General features: G+C 42.1%; 1 protein-coding gene across 4 annotated transcripts in view; it reads right to left on the reverse strand.

Moving 5' to 3' along the window:
• Positions 1 to 17696, reverse strand: part of LOC139609746 (NGFI-A-binding protein 1-like) — a 31175-nt gene extending 13479 nt beyond the window's left edge. The window contains exons 1-2 of one of the 4 annotated variants that reach the window (XM_071464697.1): positions 17609 to 17696; positions 1761 to 1843 (exon numbers count right to left, since the gene is read on the reverse strand). The gene's annotated coding sequence lies outside the window, so the exon portion shown is untranslated. Of the gene's footprint in view, positions 1 to 1760; positions 1844 to 1965; positions 2287 to 17608 lie in introns of those variants that run through there. The other 3 variants (XM_071464696.1, XM_071464695.1, XM_071464693.1) reach the window with 3 other exon arrangements.
• Between the last annotated feature and the right edge of the window lie 219 nt (positions 17697 to 17915).

A 17915-nucleotide genomic window follows, 5' to 3' on the forward strand; every position in this document is an offset into this window, starting at 1 on the left:
AAGTGAAGAGCAAACTTCAGCTCTCCTGATAAAAGTATAAAGTTAAAAATGAACCAAAATAATAAAAAGTTGCAGTTTTTATTCCTGCCTGCAGGTTCTGGAGCTTCACAACGTCACGATGCTTTTGGGAAACATCACAACCTGAAGTTTGTGAGGTTGATTTTACGAACACTTTAAGCCGTGAGAAGTTTTTGGGGACGAGGTCCTGGAGCCAGTGAGATTATTTGGTTTGGTAAAGTTGGACAAACTGCCCCGTCTGTGAACCCGAAAGATCAGCGTGTTTACCTGGTGATATTTAAACGCAGTGGATTAACCAGCAGATATTCTCACGGTCGATTCACAGTTTTAGTCATTTTTCAGGCAAAAATGTGAAATATTCTCCACTTCCAGACAACTTCTCTGTTACAGCAGTAACAGGAGAATAAAATCATCCTTATAGCTGCAGCTTTAACAACCTCACTGTTTTCATTTACTTCACTGTTTCTGTCCTTCAGAGAAAACACAGCTTCATGTGTTCATTATGTGTCTGCACAAACCTGCTCAGACTGATATCTAACGGCCTGCCATCCTGCTCCAGTTTAACACAGTCGATGTGTGTGTGTGTGTGTGTGTGTGTGTGTCCGGGGTGTAATAGCCGGCAGTGAATGGCAGGCTCTAATTGAAGTCCTGCTTCACAAAGCGAGTTTAGCGAGTTCAGCTTTTGACCTGGAGAAGCAAGGCGTGCACTGGCACAATGGCACTGATGGCACACACACACACACACACACACACACACACACACACACACACACACAGCCAAATCTAAAGGCTGGAGTGTAGTTTTCCAGGTGAAATGCCACGCAGCAGACGGTGCTTATCTCTGCCCTCCCTCACAAAAATGAGGAATACTTTGATTTCCCTCTGATTCAGGAGGAATTTTCCAGTTTCTCAATGCAGAACAATGTTGTTGTAATCATCTCCGTGACCCGGGAACCACATGGTCATACGTGAGTGTGTGTCTGTGTGAAGTCTTTCAACATCATGTTTAATATGACTACTGAGTGACTCCTGCTTCACATGCTAAAAATCACAGCTGACATTAACACAGAGGTGAAAAATCATGAGACAGCTCCTGTAATAATCCCACAGTAACTTATCTGTGGTGTTAAACAGCAGGTTTATAATCACACTGTCACCATTCACAGTACTTTAACCAATAATATTCATTAATGGTACACAGGAGTGACTATAATCATCCTTTAAGGTATTATTCTCACACAGATTCCCTGTTGGTGCTGAGCTGTAATAGTATTTCTTCAGGATCCACACAGACCTATAGTCTGTGTGAGCGGCTCAGGAGCGACTTTACAATGACACTGTTGTCCTTCATTGTACTTCAACACCTCTAATATTCAGATAATGTGTGTTTACTATGCACAGCAGAGGCACATAATTTAGTTTTCCATAGTTTTTAATAGAGACTTAGTGTGTCTGTGCTGCTCAGGCATCTTTAACTCCCTCTAATATTCCTTTAAGGTATTTTTTTGGCTCTTATAAATTATCCAAACTATTCAGACAGACTCTTGTTGTCTGTATATGTCGCTCAGTGAATAGTTTCTGTCTCTGTTTTGCTCCTACATGATGAGTTGATATTTTAAAGCATTTCCCATCATATTCCTGTGTTAGCTGGTGCTACTGGTTTAACTATCTCTGCAAAAACTTGACTGAGGATAAAAGCAGCAGCAGTAACATGCAGGATTAAACCCGGGTCTGATGCCTACCTGGTGAGTTTCTGGCCCCCTTTGGTCCGCCCTGGTCTGGTTCCTCTTTTTCTCTTTCTCCTTCTTCGCCTTCCTCTTCCTCACTGTTTATCAACACAAACCCTGGGTGTCAATTTGTGCATTAAAAAAAAAAAAAAAAAAAAAAAAAGGCTCACAAAGAAGAGATCCCACAGCAAGAGCGCGGCGCGTAAAATTCAAAACCTACAATCAAGAGAAGAAATTGAAGAATTATTTCCAAGACGCAGAGAGAAGCCGGAGCGCGGCCGCTTGTCTTCACCTTCCTCTCCTCCGCTCCCCGTCCTCTCCGCTCCCTCTGCGGAAACTTTTTCTTTCTCCTGCCGCTGAGAGAAGACAGAAACAGGCGCAGAGAACCAGTAAAGAGCCGCTGACCTTCGTGCGTCTTTTCCCTCCAAGTGCGCGCTGCGTGTGTGTGCGAGTCCGACGAGTGCGCGTCTGTGCGTGTGTGAGTGTGTGTGAGTGTTTCAGTCCTCTCCCAGTGTCTCTCCACTCCCCTGCACTATTCACCACCGTCAGCACACACACACACAGTCACACACACTTCCGCCTGCCGTGACAAAATAAAAGCACCGGCGTCGAGCGCGCAGAGGTTGAATTGAAGTGTTTTGGCATCACAGAAATAATGAGCTTCAATATTCAACTGTGAAATAACTCAAACAATATATGATTTTTTTTAAACTTTAGATTCCGTTTACACCACATTATTAATTTCTGCTCTGCACTTTTTTGGTTGGACTTTGGATCCAAAACATTGATTTCAATGTCCGGAGTAAAAAAGGCTGCAGAAATACACTTTATACAATAGATGGAAAAATAAATCTATGTCTGTCTTCAAACTGGCTCACAAGAATCAATTCTCAATTATAACTAGAATCACTAGTTCATGACGTCATAGATGTAGAGGTATTATTAGTATTATTATAAAGTAAAGCGGCTTATTTCTCTGGAACATCTTAGTGCTGGATTATTATCATTACTGGTGCATTGCATTATTTTTTTTTACATACATTAGATTTTAATCCTTAATAAAATATAATAGTTAAGGTCATCACATGTAAAACTGTCCCATACATGAAGCATCATATGATCTATGTTTCAGAGCTGCAGTGCATCTTAAACCCACTTTTGGTTCATCGGTGCATCGTTTTATTACCATGGTTTGAGCCAGAATATGGTGGTGTAATCTCAGAGGTGACGTTGGTTCATTTGCTTTGTGTTGACTCTTAATCTGCTTATTATTATATATATATATTTGCATAACTAACAAACAAACAATTCTTCCACTGAAGAAAAGAAAGATGTCTTCATTTCAAGTCTTTTTCTCCCTCTATGAAGCATTCATTTTGATTCTTGACACTAATGAGGTCCCCGAAGCTGTTGAGCGTGTTAATTTATTTTATATTTACTATCACATTTACCTTTATTTCAGTGCAGTTCACACAAACACCTGCGTTTGCGATTTTAGATTCTGGGTCCGATGCTTTTATTTTGTCACCGCGTCCTGTCTGCCGCGTCCTCACCGCGCCGCGCTTGACGCGGCAGCGGAATAAGTGGGATATTCCGCGCCGTTGCCACAGAGCCTCTCTCTCTCTCTCTCTCTCTCTCTCTCTCGCCCACGCTGCTCCCTGCGTGACGCAAATCCGTGCGTGGGCGGACACACGGGGCGTGGGAGGCTTTCTGCACGGAATACCAAACACAGGCAGGTTCAACACCCACAGAGACACAGAGAGACACAGCAGTTTGCGCACTTCATGTTCTCAAACTCATTATTATTGCGAATCTTATTTCATCATTTGATCCTCAACAGTCAGAACCAATAGTCGATAGGTATTGGCGCTGATCGGTGCAGCAACGGGTTTTAAACTTGGAGGTTTTTGTCTTATTGTTCTTTTTTTTCTTCTGTAAAATGTGAATATTACAATTAAAAATAATTCGTGTATTTGTACTTGCAGCCTGTGTTCACATGTATATATATTTTATTTATGTACAAAGTGCCCACAGGTTCATGCTCTTCATAGAAAAGTGTGCATGTGTATATGCACAATGGCTCCATGTTTGAAATGTGATCAGTTCTATATCCATAAATGATCAGTGTTGTATGAGGAATATCACGACTGGACTCTTGTTGGTAAACACAGTTCACTGCTGCATCTACAAATGCAAATGAAGACTCTTCTCTCTCTCTCTCAAGATGAGGTCTGACCAGCCCACATTTCAAACCGAGGCTCACAACCATGGGCGCCGTGTCCTTCAGGCTAAAGAGGAAGAGGACGACGCACCAGTGCACGAGGTCAAAAGCCGGCGCCTGTGTTGGTCTGGGGTGTTTGTGAGGACACCACATGCAGGTTCCTCCATCTTCTCCATGTGCTATAACCCGTCGTAACAGAGTGCAGGTGCTGGGCTTTTACTTCTATATAAACCACTTTACGTGAGTGCAGTGAATGTCTCCTGATGTATATCATGTGTTTGTCTGATATTTGTGATTTGAATAACCTGCACTACATTGCTGTATTTTGTCTAAAAATGTAAACATATGCATATTTTGTGTATATGTAATGAGTATATTTGTATTTTGGGAGTTTTGGGACGCCATGTGTGACTTAAAGGAAGTGCCTTTCAAAATCAGCGAAACACAAAACATTCCCAGCATCTGATAAAAGCGACAGTGAACAGAATCTCCTGTTTTCTAGCACAGAGAAACATTTTGATTTTGTGTTTCAGAGGCGTCTGCATCATATTGTGAGTATGACATGTCGCTGTGTGGTAGTTATCACTGACTGATATCTGTACAGGCAGTTTTGGTCGTGTGCAAGTCCACAGAGTTGACTGCCACACAAGTGCGTCAATGAAACAGGCCTGTATGCAAATGCTGAATTCAGATTTCACAATTTTACAACAGGCAGCGATGTGACAGGGCATGCAAATGGTTTCCAACACAGGGAAGTACGTAGCAGGAAGCCCGGCGCAGTGTGTGAGTGTTTCTGGCTGATCTGCTGCGAAATCCGGCACAAGTGTTTCCCCAATGTGACTTTCACAGCAGAGAGAGAGAGAGGGAGAGAGAGCGAGAGAGATGATCTCAGTATTGTCATCAAAACTCCTTAAACTGACTGAATACTAGTAGTACTACTACCACTATTAATACTGCTGCTGCGTACTACATCCTCTGCTTGTATTAATAATGACTGATTCTACTGCTTCTGCACTAACATCAGTCCTAGTTTTACTATTAACTACTTCTAGTATTAATACTGCTATTACCAGGAATACACTAGTAGATATCAGTGCTATTAATAATAGCAGTAGTGAGGCTACTAATACTAATACTACAATACAACTACTATAACTACTGCTACTGAAACTGTATTTACAGCTATATTTAATATCACTAACTGCAGCTGTTTGTTGTACTTGTTAACTATAACTACTACTTCTATTGCTTTGTTTACTATTACTTGTACTTCTAGTACTGACTCTGCTGGTACTACAACTTTTATAAATGTTTATACTTACATAGATATTACTGCTACTACTAATACTCTTTTAGTACTGACCCCACCACTGATACTGTTCCTACTGCTGCTACTGCACCATCACTACTATTGTTACTAGTACCTATAATACTAATACTGTTACTGCTACTGGTGCACACTATTTAAGTACCAAGACAGACTACTACTACTATTATTACTTCTACAACTAGTACTGATACAAAAGAAGTACAAGAGTTTAAATACTTCTGCCTTTATGGATGAATACTTCTAGTACTAATCCTACTCTTGGTGAATAACTTCTACTACAAGTACTTTAGTCCTGATTTCACTGCAACTACTGCCAGTACAAATACTACTATTATTAGGTCTTACAAGTACCAACATATATATTTATAGATGTTATTGCTACTACTGATTGTACTACTGATACTAGTAGCACTACCACCAATTCTAGCATACTACTATGTCTGCTACTACTGCGACTGCCACTACTAGTACTACTGACAGTACATTAACTACCATTGGTACTATAACTGTCTACAATCTAATCAGCTATTACGAGTAGTAATACCAGTACTACTGCTACTACTTAGTCCTAACTTTACTGTTGTAAATAGTTCTACATGTATAAAAACATATTTAACTTCTTGTACTCGTAGTTCTACTTCAACCTCTTCGTTCCCTCTTACTTCTATTTTATTTGAATGCATGTTTCAGTAGAGTTGGTAGAACTGCTCCTGAGAGCAAACACACGCCCTCCTGGGTAAGAGGAAGCCCAGAGAGGTGAGCAGAGCTGAACGTCTCTGTCCTGGCACGCTGCAGAGCGACGCCCTCAGCTCATCAGGGCCGCCAGCAGCTCCAATCAAATCTCCACACCATCGCTTTGATTCCCCATCAATGAGCTATTTTGGGGAATTAGGCCAGCCGCCACCAGTGCTGCACCCCGGGGACGAAACCAGAACGGCTTCTGTCAACCCTCCCTGAAACCCCGCTCCCCCACTGTCATCCACCTCCGCCGCCTTCACGCCCCAAACACAGCAGCAATAAAATAAAATAAAAGACGTACAATTTACACTCAGCGCCGCAGCTCCTTTTATGTGTCTTCAAAAGCCCAAATGATGAGAAAACTAGTATTTGTAGAGTGTGTCTGTGTGTGTTTGTGTGTGTGTGGGGGTGGATGGGGTGGAACTCCTTGCTTTTCAGATCCTCTAATTAATTTCAGAAGGAAACTAAAACAAATATCAAAGCAAAACTGCAGATTATGCTGAAATATAAAATCCTGCAGGGACACGACGCTGATACAAAAGGTAAAACTTACCCACATCACAGGAAGATTATAGCGTGTGTAACATTATTTACTGAGGGCTCGGCAAGCTGCCGCTGACCATGAGGAAGACCATGCCATGTGGTAGAAAGCTCCAGAAAACGGGACGCCTGAGCTGAGGTGGTTTTTGTCACACGTTTTATTTCCAAGGTCAACAATAAAGTTTGATGCAAATGTTTATGATGTATTTTCCAAACGCACACATGGAGCAGGTAGGATTCCAGTCCGCCCACCTTCAGCCTCTAAATCCATGTCTGGCTGCTGTGTGTGTGTGTGTGTGTGTGTGTGTGTGTGTTATTATGCAGATATGACCTTCTAACAGCGTTCCCATGGATCAGCCTCCGAGCAGACGGGGATCAAATCAAATTCTGAAAGAAACAGGGAGGAGGAGTACGAGCTCCATATCTCTCTCTTTTCTGACCCCCCCCCCTCACCTACACACACACACACACACACACACAAACACACACACACACACACACACACACACACACACATGCTGTACCCAATAACTAACAAGAACCAAACAAGGACAAATTAAAATGAGAGCGCCGGCAGGAAATAGGATGTCCACCCACACTCTGAGGTAGGTCGACACCCAGGCTGCCTGTTCCCACAAGTCCCAGTTTTCCCAGTTTAAATTTTACACCACTGCCCTGTTTCTTAACGCTGCCATTGTTTCTTTTCAGAAGAGTTCATTTACATGATCGTTTTCACAGACGATAACAGGTCGTCTGCCAAAATGTCATAAAATAAGTCCCCGAAAATTGACTTTAGAGGAAGAGCTCAGTGTTTTAGAAATGTGCTTATTTGCTCTGCAGCTCAGGAATCGATACCACTCTCATATCTTCCCAGTAAATATAAGACGACAGCCTGGCTGAGAATTAAAGTAAGGCCAAGAAGACTGAAGTGAAATGAGACGGTCTGGTCTACAGAGGATTTTCACTTTGTGTCACTCACCCTTTCATTGCAAAGTGCAAGCTAAAGCCCTGTATAGCCCTCAAACTGCCTTCCTCTCAGACATGCAAACCTTTCTGTTGATATCGTGACACGTTAACGCGCCTGAATGAGCATCCTGGTCAATTCTTACACAGAAGTCACAACACAGTCAATACAGAACAAGTGTGAGCGAGTACAGTCACACTGCAGATTACGAGGTTTTGACACAGGACGACTGCTGAGGAAGTGGCGCCTAAAACGCTTCAGCATGTCATTAGTAACTGTTTTCACTGTCCTCAGCAGGCCTCACTCCGTGGTGCGTTCATCCTGCAGTAGAGAAACTACTGTTGGATCCATTTGTGACGATGGCAACCGAATACATGCAAAACACAGTCACACTAACTAATACAGTCAAAATAATAGATGAAAATAACATTTCCTCTTTTTGTTAAAACAGGACACAAGTCAGAGCAAACACCAACATCACGGTGTGTTCCCTGATTTCACTTCACTCAGTGGAAAACCTTCATCTTCCCAAAACGCTCCGACGTCTCCAGAGCTGAGAGATTTTTCATTTCATCTGATCATGTTCTGCAACATTTCCACAAACCAAAAATATCCTCTCATCCTTCAATTTAGTCCGAAAAACATTAAAAACCGCAGAGGGGGAGAGTTACCAGGTTTTCACACGACAGCAGCAATCTGCTTTCATGTTGTCCTGTCAATCATTCCTGAGGAGTGGGCGTCACTTCTTATTTATTTATTGATTTTTTTTGTGTGTACCCCCCCACCCCCCCACTCTGAATGGATGTATCTCATTTGGCGAGGAGCCTCCTCATGTTTCACTTTTCAGGAGACGCCTGTTCGTTTAATTTCTGCAGCGGCTTGCCTTGCTTGCTTTTTTTTTTCTTCTTCTCCTCTTTTTCTTTTTCCCTGCAACTTTTTTTTCCCCATCTTCTCCCCCCCCCCCCGGAGTAGAAACACATTTCAATGACACGCCCACGCCTGGGCCTGTCAGCCCCTCGCCCTGTCAGAGCGCCCACGCTGCTCTGCTCCCCTTCTCCCTCCCCTCTGTCTCCTCCTTCCCCTCTCCCCCCTCCTCTCCTCCCCTTCCCACCAACCCACATCCTCAACACTTTGCGCTCTAAAAAAGCAGCTCTTTTCATCCAAGTTCCTCTTTGGGAGGAAAAAAAAAAAAAAGAGGAGGAACAACAGAGCAGCATGATTCAGTCTCCAGGCGGTGGTAGTGCTTGTCATGGAGTGTCCCTTTTCATTTGGAGGGAATATGGGTTACAGCATGACTGTGATGCCAAAAGCAGGAGTTTAAAAATTTCAATTATAAGAAAAAAAAAAACCAAACGCTCCTTTCGTCTGGAGTTTGGTGCCTTCTATTGTTGACTCCACCCAGTGTTGTGTTGCCGTTTTGGGTGGCAGACACATTTTAGTCGGGTGTGGATGTGACTTCACTGGGAAGGAAAAAAAAAATGTTGTGAAATCCAAAAATCTGGGCAGAAAGTAGTTAAAGCAGCCGAGCAGGTTTTCTTCCTATAAAAGCACAACATATTTTTTGAGTTTACAATGCCGTTCGAGGTCACAGCTCGTGTGTGTTGGGAGAATGTGTGTGTGTGTGTGTGTGTGTGTGCAGGGCTAAAGCTGGTGTGTGTTTGCACAGGCTCCCTGGTTAGTCTTACTTTGTGTCTGTTGAGAAAGTGTGGGATGGTATGAGCGGCTTATGTCTGACTGAACACGTGTGTGCCTGCGTGGGCGGGGAGTGTGTATAGGGGCGATGTGTGTGTGTGTGTGTGTGTGAGTGTGTCTTTGCACACATTACACTTGTGTGGGCGTTTTGGGCAAGGATGTGTGTGGGCGTAGTGTGCGTAGGCGGAGGTTATGTGACATACAGATAGAGACTGCAGTGTTCCTGCAGTGTGTTTATGTGTGTGAAACTTTACTGCAGAGTCTGGACTGCAGAAGCAGCTATAGGGGCCCTGCTGCCTGCAAATGTGCCAGCGTGGAAATCTGCTGCCTTCACTGGCATCTACTGCAACTTTCAGTTAAAGTCACCTCCACGAACAGAAAACATGTCACACGTCAGGACACATTACAGCCAGGAAGAGGAGGAGGAGGCATCTCTTAAAATTGTGATCACAACAAAGTTATTTTCTGCCGAATGATTTGGGGATTAATCACTAAGTCAACTGACAGGAAGTTAATCAGCAATAAATTCTGGTTCCAGCTGCTCAAATGTGATTATCTGCTACTTTCATATCATTGTAAATTAAATATCTTTGGCTGGTTGGACAAGAAAGAGACATCTGAGAGTTGTGATTGGCATTTTGTAAACGATTAATTAATTAAAACAATATATAAATGAGTCTAAGTGAATCAACCACAATTACTATTTTTAGACTATTGTTCACATCAACATCCAAATCAAAAAGAAAATAATCCTGAGTGTTTGTCTTAGCAACACAAAAGTAATCTGGGTTGCGAAATAATTTAGTGATTATTACCTTATGATCATGACATTAATAAAATTTGTGAGTATTTGGAAGATTATTCAAAAATAATCTGAATTATTTTGTGATTAACAGAAAAAACTACAGCTCCCATGAGGCTTTGTCACTGGCTAAATAAGCTATTTTTATTGTGTTACATATTTGTTGTTATGATTATGGTCCATTTATCTGTCTATGTGTTTTAATCTTTTTAGAAAGACCCTAAAAAGCATCACTGTGTTCATCACATTAACACAGAGATTCATTTAAAAATAATTAAATATGATGAATGGACTAACCCCAACTCCTCCAACATGCAAATCTGTGCCTTCGATATTAACCAAGTTTGACTAAATATTTTATTATTGCGAGAACCGATGTGTAATCACTGTTTGACACGTGGAACATGAGTCACCCTCCTCTAAAGTGGGCTCAGTTTGTGGCAGAGTGGCCTTGTGGTTAAAAAGACTCGATTGTAGTGGAAAGGTTGAAATGCTGCAAAAGCCCATGTGTCAAACAAGAGGTATGTTTAAGTGTTGCTGCGTCTTTGATGAGAATCTGAATCACTGCATAAAAAGTCAAGGTCGTTGTGTTTGTTTACCTGACACTGAGCTGCTACCTGTGGAGTCACACGTCGCTCAGTGCCTTCGAGCAGTTGAGTCGTCTAAATGACTGTGCTAATTCGTTGTTAAAATGCTAACAATGCTAAGATGCAGCCGCTCTATGGCTATAATTTCCCTTAGATGTTTATGCACAAGTACGATGAGTATGATGAAGAATTAATCACAATATCTGCAGGGTTCACATCAGAGAGGATCAACTAGCTACAGCTAATTATAGCTAACATTCATCTCAACTATCCGCCTGTAAAGTTTAGTGACTGTAGTACTGAAAAAAAACACCAGCCACATGCTGTTGAGGCTGATAATAACAATTTTGTGTTTAAATACTCTAAAATTTGCACAGAGTTTGGCTTGGTGGTTTGTGGTGTGGTGTTTGTGTTGTAAATGTACAATGTGTACATTTAAAAAATTACAGGTAATTAACCTGGAATGTACAAAATGTGCATCACATCAACTTTACAGAAATTATTAAGAATAATTTATGGCAGGAAAACTGTTGTTGAGCTTTTTCTGATCACATCTGCAATAATAAGCAAGTTAAACGATTATGCAAGATCCAAAGGCTTCAAAATGCTGAATTAAATTCGTGCAAATGGCAAAGCTGCCAAATGCCACCGAGAAAACTCTTCAAAAATATCAATGATTTGCATTCTTTAAGGTTTGATCTGCTTTAAAAATTAGAAAAAGGTCAAGAACAAATTTACATCATTTGCTGCGGTGTGAAAGCAGTGGGCTCAGACAAAAGTGGGCCAAGCGTCATTAATGTGGTGGAGTTTTTACTGGTCTTATAATGCTATGTCTTGCACCTTTAAAGCCTAAGTGGGAAGCCCTGTAGCTCCCTGCTGACAGGCCGTGGGTTGACGTGGAGGGGATTTGCCCATTTTGGCCACGTAGGGGCCTCAGCGACCCTCGCCGCCCACGGCATCCTCACCCTGAGAGTGCTGCTGACGTCTGACATGTCTGCTATCTCCAGGCGGAGGCTGAAGCTCCCTCTGCCACGACCACACACTGCAGTCAGAGAGAAACCAACCGGCCTTAAATGTGGTGTGTGTGTGTGTGTGTGTGTGTGTGTGTGTGTGTGTGTGTGTGCGTGACAAAAACACCTCAACTTTGAGCTTATCTCAAGGTGTGATTAATCTGTTAAATGTATTAATTTAGGGCTGCCGCTGAAAGGTCACGACTATCTATCAGATCGCCTTCAAACCCCGCACGCTGAGATGATGAAATGTGACAAAAGATAAACACTAAAGGGGAAAAAAATCCCTTGCAGGAGAGGAAGAAGAAGAAAAACTGGTACAAATGATGAAACAATACGAGCTACAAGGGTGTGAGCAAAGTTGAGGCAGGCTTTGAAGTGAAGCCACACATTTTGCATGATTATTGCTGTTAAGTTTTTGATCTCAAGCCAGCAGGCACGAAAAACAACAGCAGCTTGGGATTAGTCTCCCCCCCACTCACACGCCTACCTTGCCAGCATAAGTCCCTGACTCAATTAGAAAAAAACCTCTGCAACTTAGGGCTCCTCACACACAAGTACCCACATCGCCCTGCCCACGTCCCTGCAGCACATCACAACCAGCATCACTTTAATCGCCGAGCACAATGAATGCACAGGGATTTGTGGTGGTGACATTAATGCAGAGACGTGCTGACAACTAATGTACACACTGATGAGACGGTGTAGAGACAACAGGGCCGAACACGCAGAGGAGATAAAGATTCATCTGCTTTTAATCAAACATCAGATATCGTCCACCGTGCTTACTGCCAGTGCACAGCTGCAGAGGAAAGTGACTATTGATTGTCTTTGCACAAACTTCACTGGTCAGTGGAGTTACAGCGAACGCGCCGTTTAAAGGCAGCGCTATGACCCAGAGCTGAGAGAGATTTCAGAGGATTTTGGTTTCACTGGAGAGTTTTAGTTTAGTTTCAAACAGAAAAAACATCTGAAGCACCGGTGCTGGATGATTCTGCAGGACGTTCAATATCCACTACCACTGTTTGTAAGAGTGTCACCTTCTGAAGTACCGGTGCATGGCCTCCACAGTATGTGTAAGGTTAAGGTTGGGCAGCTAAAGCAGCTGTTTACGCTCAGGGAACCATTGTGGTTGTGGTTTATAGAAAGGAGATCTCATCCACCACCTGAACCTCGACACTTCAGGTAAATCCTGAGGTGCAGAGTCGTCCAATGTGGACGTTATTTATTCCCAAGAATAAAAAAGTTACGAGTTAGATTTAGGTGTAAAGGTTGCTTCTTGTGCTTCTTAACTTTTTTAATATTTGACCAAGACCACAATCCCTCCCAAACCCTAAACCTAGCATATATTGGAGGGAAATCAATACATACTTTGTTAGTGAACGTTTGTTCAACAGAAACATCTTGCAGATAAATCTCTTTATCTTACATTTCATTCAAGACTTTTATTGTTGTAAAGTAGAAATAATAGTTGGGAGAGAGGAGTGACTGAGAGATTTCTCAATGGGGATCAAACCCTGACTCTTCAGTTTTGACCCTGTTGAACCAAACGAGGAATTAAACCGTGAACCCTGTAGGTGTAAAAACCCATCCCTCGTCTCTTCCTTCCTGTTAAAACCTCTCTCAGATCTGTGGTTTTCATCAACACCAGCCCAAAGCAGAGTGAACTCTGAACTCAGTTTTTTCCTCTTTCATTTGAGGGTTTTCCTCATAATTTCCAGAGAAATTCTCAGCGATCAAGGAAGTGAAGCGGATTTACTGGAATCCCTGCAGGTAAAAAAGCTCCAGCTAAGTTACTAAATGCAAATATAAGTATGAATGTCCTGACTGTGGACGGCCAGTGAGTTTAATCTACACACAACAGCGCTGGATAAATGACCAGAATGTAAATGTGTTTGCTGGTTGAGATGTGGGTGCAGCTCACCGTGGATCAGAGAATCAGCCACAAGCACGTCTGTAAATGTAGCATCCACTGGTTTATTTACAGGAATCATCAGTGACAACGTGTTTGTTAATGTACAGTATTCCCCACTAATTAAACTTATGTCCTCTGAAGACATATTTCATGTTAATATGTTGTGTATACGTGGTGAGAAAACTCCTCCTGACTGAACATTGTCTCAGTCGGTATAATACTGACAGTGTCAGCTGTGACCGCTTGTGCTGTACTGTTGTTAACCTCATTACCAGTTAGCATACATGCTCTCACCTACACCGTTACCACAGCAACAGATGCAGACAGGTGAACAAAATCCATGCTGTACCAGCGCAGATGGACAAACGTAATGATCACATTTTCCTGAAGTCCGAACACCACAACTGCTTCTCTTCACCGATGATGTCTCTCACCTGAGCGCTCGTTACCAGTCGCTCCACATAAAAGCATCAGCTGCAGAAAAACACCCAAACTGCCACTGCACAGCCTCCATGGGTTTCATTTCCACCTGCTTTTTTGTGTGTAGATTGGCTTTCTGTCATTTCTACTTCATTTAACCTTGTGTGGCGCTTTGTGAGACTGTTCTGTTCGAGGAGCTCAAGAAAAGAAGCTGACGCCTTGATTAAATTCAAGTGTTAATCTCCTTGTTACTGTAAACTGTGACAGTCAGGGAGTTTCCCAGTGTTTAGTATTACTGATGCTACAAACCTGTAACACATTAATGACTTCCTTCATATGATCAAAAGCTCGAGAACAGCTACTCAATGGACTTTGAGGTGAGGTCAAGACTGAACTTTGATCATGGAAAGTTTGAAAAGTGCAGATAAAGATCATGTGATATGACTGACAGCTCTGGAGCTCCTTCAACCAATGAGCTCACACAACAGTAGTGGGTGGAAACTTGGGTTAATCTGCATTTTCTTTTCATTTTTTAGGTAAATTATGAGCAACGTTTGGGTGGAAACCTGATGTTCTTAAAATTACTACACAAAGTAATCTTAAATATCATATTTTCATTGTGTCGTCCAAGTGGTTTTCTGTAGTTTGAGCTCTCAATTACATCACCTCATTGAGCCGTCTACTCCTGCAGTGGGTTAATGGCACTTGAAAGGACAATTGATGCCTCCGACTGTTTATCTCAATGAACCAGCTCCTGATATTTGTGTAAGAATAGTGGACAGAGAATAGAGAATTCATTTAGCTTTTTTTGTCTATTTGCTGGAAATTCTGTTCAGATTTACACAACATTTGGATGGAAATGTAAGAACTCACATTCACCTGATTGTAGCTATAATTGATATACAAGTAAAACTCACAGATTTAGCTTAATTATGATCTTTTGTTTGGTCAGATTGTCTTTCGTTCTCTAACTAACATCGTGCTGGTTGTGGATGAGCCCTCCGTCAGCAGGAAGTAGATCACAATAAGAAAGCTCTGTGTCTCCTTCACTGACTTTAAAGTTCACTGGAGTGTCAGCGAAAAGCTTTCAGATGTGAAGTGCAGCTCTCCTGCTCTCCCGCTGTGCTGACCCTGCAGGCTGCGGGGGCCGGAGGAGGGCCCAGGCGGGGCCGGACCGGGCCGGTCTGCTGGGCTGCCGGCCGCCCACGGAGAGGCCTGGCTGGGTGGGCGTCATCTATGGACCGATTGATCCCAGCCAGGACAAAAAGTCTCCCTGTTGTCCTGCTCGAGCAGCAGCAGGAAAAACGAGCTCAGAGTCACTGCAGCAGAGAGCGTTGTACTACACTACACTACTACACTTACATTACTACTACTTAGAAATACTCAGCACTACTGCGGCTACTTTACTAGTTAGTTCCGGACAGATACTGCAAGAACACACACACAGGCAGCTCAGGTGATTTATTCTGGGTTTAATGTTAAAGGTTGTGACGAGGAGGCAGCTTTACAGGTCGGTGTTTGCTTCATCTGAACATTTCCGTTCAGTTTTTGTCCGTATGAAGCTTTTTACACATTTTTTGAGAAATGAAATCCTTAAAAACAACAGTAACCAAGGAGGTCAAAGGTCAGAGGTGGAAAGATCGTGGTGGTGAGTGATATGTAAATAAATCTACCAACATAATCAGTTTCCAAGAAGTTTCCATTAATTGTGTGAAACAACTGTGGAAACTGTGAAGTAAAAAGCAGCCAGAGAAGGTAAATGATGTGTAGAGCGCTGGTGTACGACTCTGGTACCACGCCAGTCTTTTTCCTTTGAAGTCCAGGGAGCCGTGCTGGTGGCGGCGGCTGCTGCTGTGGGTTCGTTGTGGAGGTGTTTGCCTGGAGAGGGGGAAAGGTCACAGCTACAGAGCGCACATCTTTTATACTTTATAATACGTATCACAGCTGAGCCACATCAGGCTGAGCTGTTTATCAGCTGCTGAGGGAAAAAAAAAGTACCTTCAGTTTTTGGTGGTGTGGGTTTGACGCTGACTTTTATGCATTGAGGGAGTTTTGGAAACTTTTGGGCTTGAAACCTGTTAAAGAAACAAAAGTTACTGCAAAGATGTGTGGTTGTTTAGAGATACGTTCCGTTGCTTTATATGCTAACACCATAAAAATACAACCAGAGGCCACAGAAACAACTTTTTTATTTTTAATTTTATTTATTTTTTAGAATATTTATCATCGTTCATGAATGCGCTTAATCTGCAGAATTAGAGCCCCTCCCTGCCTCCCACTCATTAAAGACTGACCCCCATGAAACCCCCTCATTTTGCAAATACAAGGCTTGTGTGAGTCCAATAATCACAATCTATTTACAACAGGTGTAATCAATGATTTGCATCTCAGGTAGCAGTTGAACAGTTCCTCAGGAAACCACAACAAAATTACTTTCATTCAACCCTCAGTGAAACAGATGACTGTTTATTTACTGTAGATTACGTATCTATTACACTTAAAGCAGCACAAAACTTTTATTTGTGTATTTGAGTCATTTTTTTTACCAGATGAGTTTTACAGGAACACGAGCTGCTGTAACTCTGTCAGCATTCATCAGCTCAAGGGAAAGTTTCTACTTCTTATTCTTAAAAGATAAAAAAGTGCTGAAAAATAAAAATGTTGACAACTCATTCTCACTGTGCCTGTAAAACTATTTCCCCCAACTGATCTATCTATCTATCTATCTATCTATCTGTCTATCTGTCAATAGCACATGATGTTGGTGGACTGAATTAATATTAATATTGTTGCAAATTTCACTGATTAAAATATGAAATAGTGTTTAAAACTTGTCAAACAAACTGTTTTTACTTTGACTTACCTGTATTTTAAGAGCTGCAGCTTCACTGAAGCTGTGTCAGGCTGCTTCACGGAACCAGCTGCTATAAATTAAATTATTTTCAAACAGAGGAAAGTCTTCAGAGAAAGATGAACTTTTGCTGAGACGCCTGAGCAGCGCCACCGGGCACCAAGTCCAAGAGACGGATTCAATATCAACTGTTTTTTGTACAAATGTGAATGTGAATTCCCAAAATGCTGCGAAGATTTACTAAAGTTAAGTTTCTTGTTAAATGCAAACTCTGCAAAATGACTGGAAATAAAAGCTTTTTATGTTTTTTTGTTGCTTGAATATTTCTGGTAACCCTGGTCTGGTTCTTTTATATCTAATAAACATCAATACCAGTCTCTCAAAGCAAATTTTGTTCACTCATTCTGCTCGATTTGCGTGGGACAAACATCGTTTTAAGTGGGGGCGATCGCATCATTTGTGCAGTTGCGTTTAGCCTTTGCTTCTGCTGCTTTGAGCTGCATTAGACATGATGGAAAGTTGAAAAAATTCTCCTAAATCAAACCAGAATGTGAGAAGTTTTGAATAAGTTTGGGGAGGGAAATAGGTCACACAGTTGCAGAATTATGCTTCAGTTTTTGTACCTTCAGTGTCTAATTTAAATACTTTTCCATGAGGTTTGGGAGTCACAGGAGTGTCACCTCATCCCCTGCACATTGCAGAATGACTGGGCAGGTATAAGTGAGTCGAATTGAGTGCAAGGAAAAGAGGTCGATGGGACATAAAAGGTGAGTTTTGCACCAGTGTAACGTACCTGTAGTTGTGAAGAGGAAATCTACGTCGCCGTCGCTGATGTCACTTCCTCGCAGGCGTAGTCGGTCTTCTCTGTCTCACAGCAGCATCTGTCGCAGGCCACAGATGTCGATGCATCTGGGAAAATGAGATTTTCTTATAATTAGTCCAGTTAGTGACACATCGCTTCTCTGTTGTGGTGCCTGCACCGTTTTCTCATCTCGGGCTAATTATCACCATAATCCATCATTAACCACATTACAGACTCATAATACTCATAATTCAGCAGCTCTCATTGATTTTTAATGATTAACAATGCACGTCCATTA

This window comes from Trachinotus anak, unplaced genomic scaffold (genome assembly GCF_046630095.1).
Source record: "Trachinotus anak isolate AG129_WGS33_773 ecotype Australia unplaced genomic scaffold, CSIRO_AGI_Tana_v1 ptg000026l, whole genome shotgun sequence".
Taxonomy (NCBI): Eukaryota; Metazoa; Chordata; class Actinopteri; order Carangiformes; family Carangidae; genus Trachinotus; species Trachinotus anak.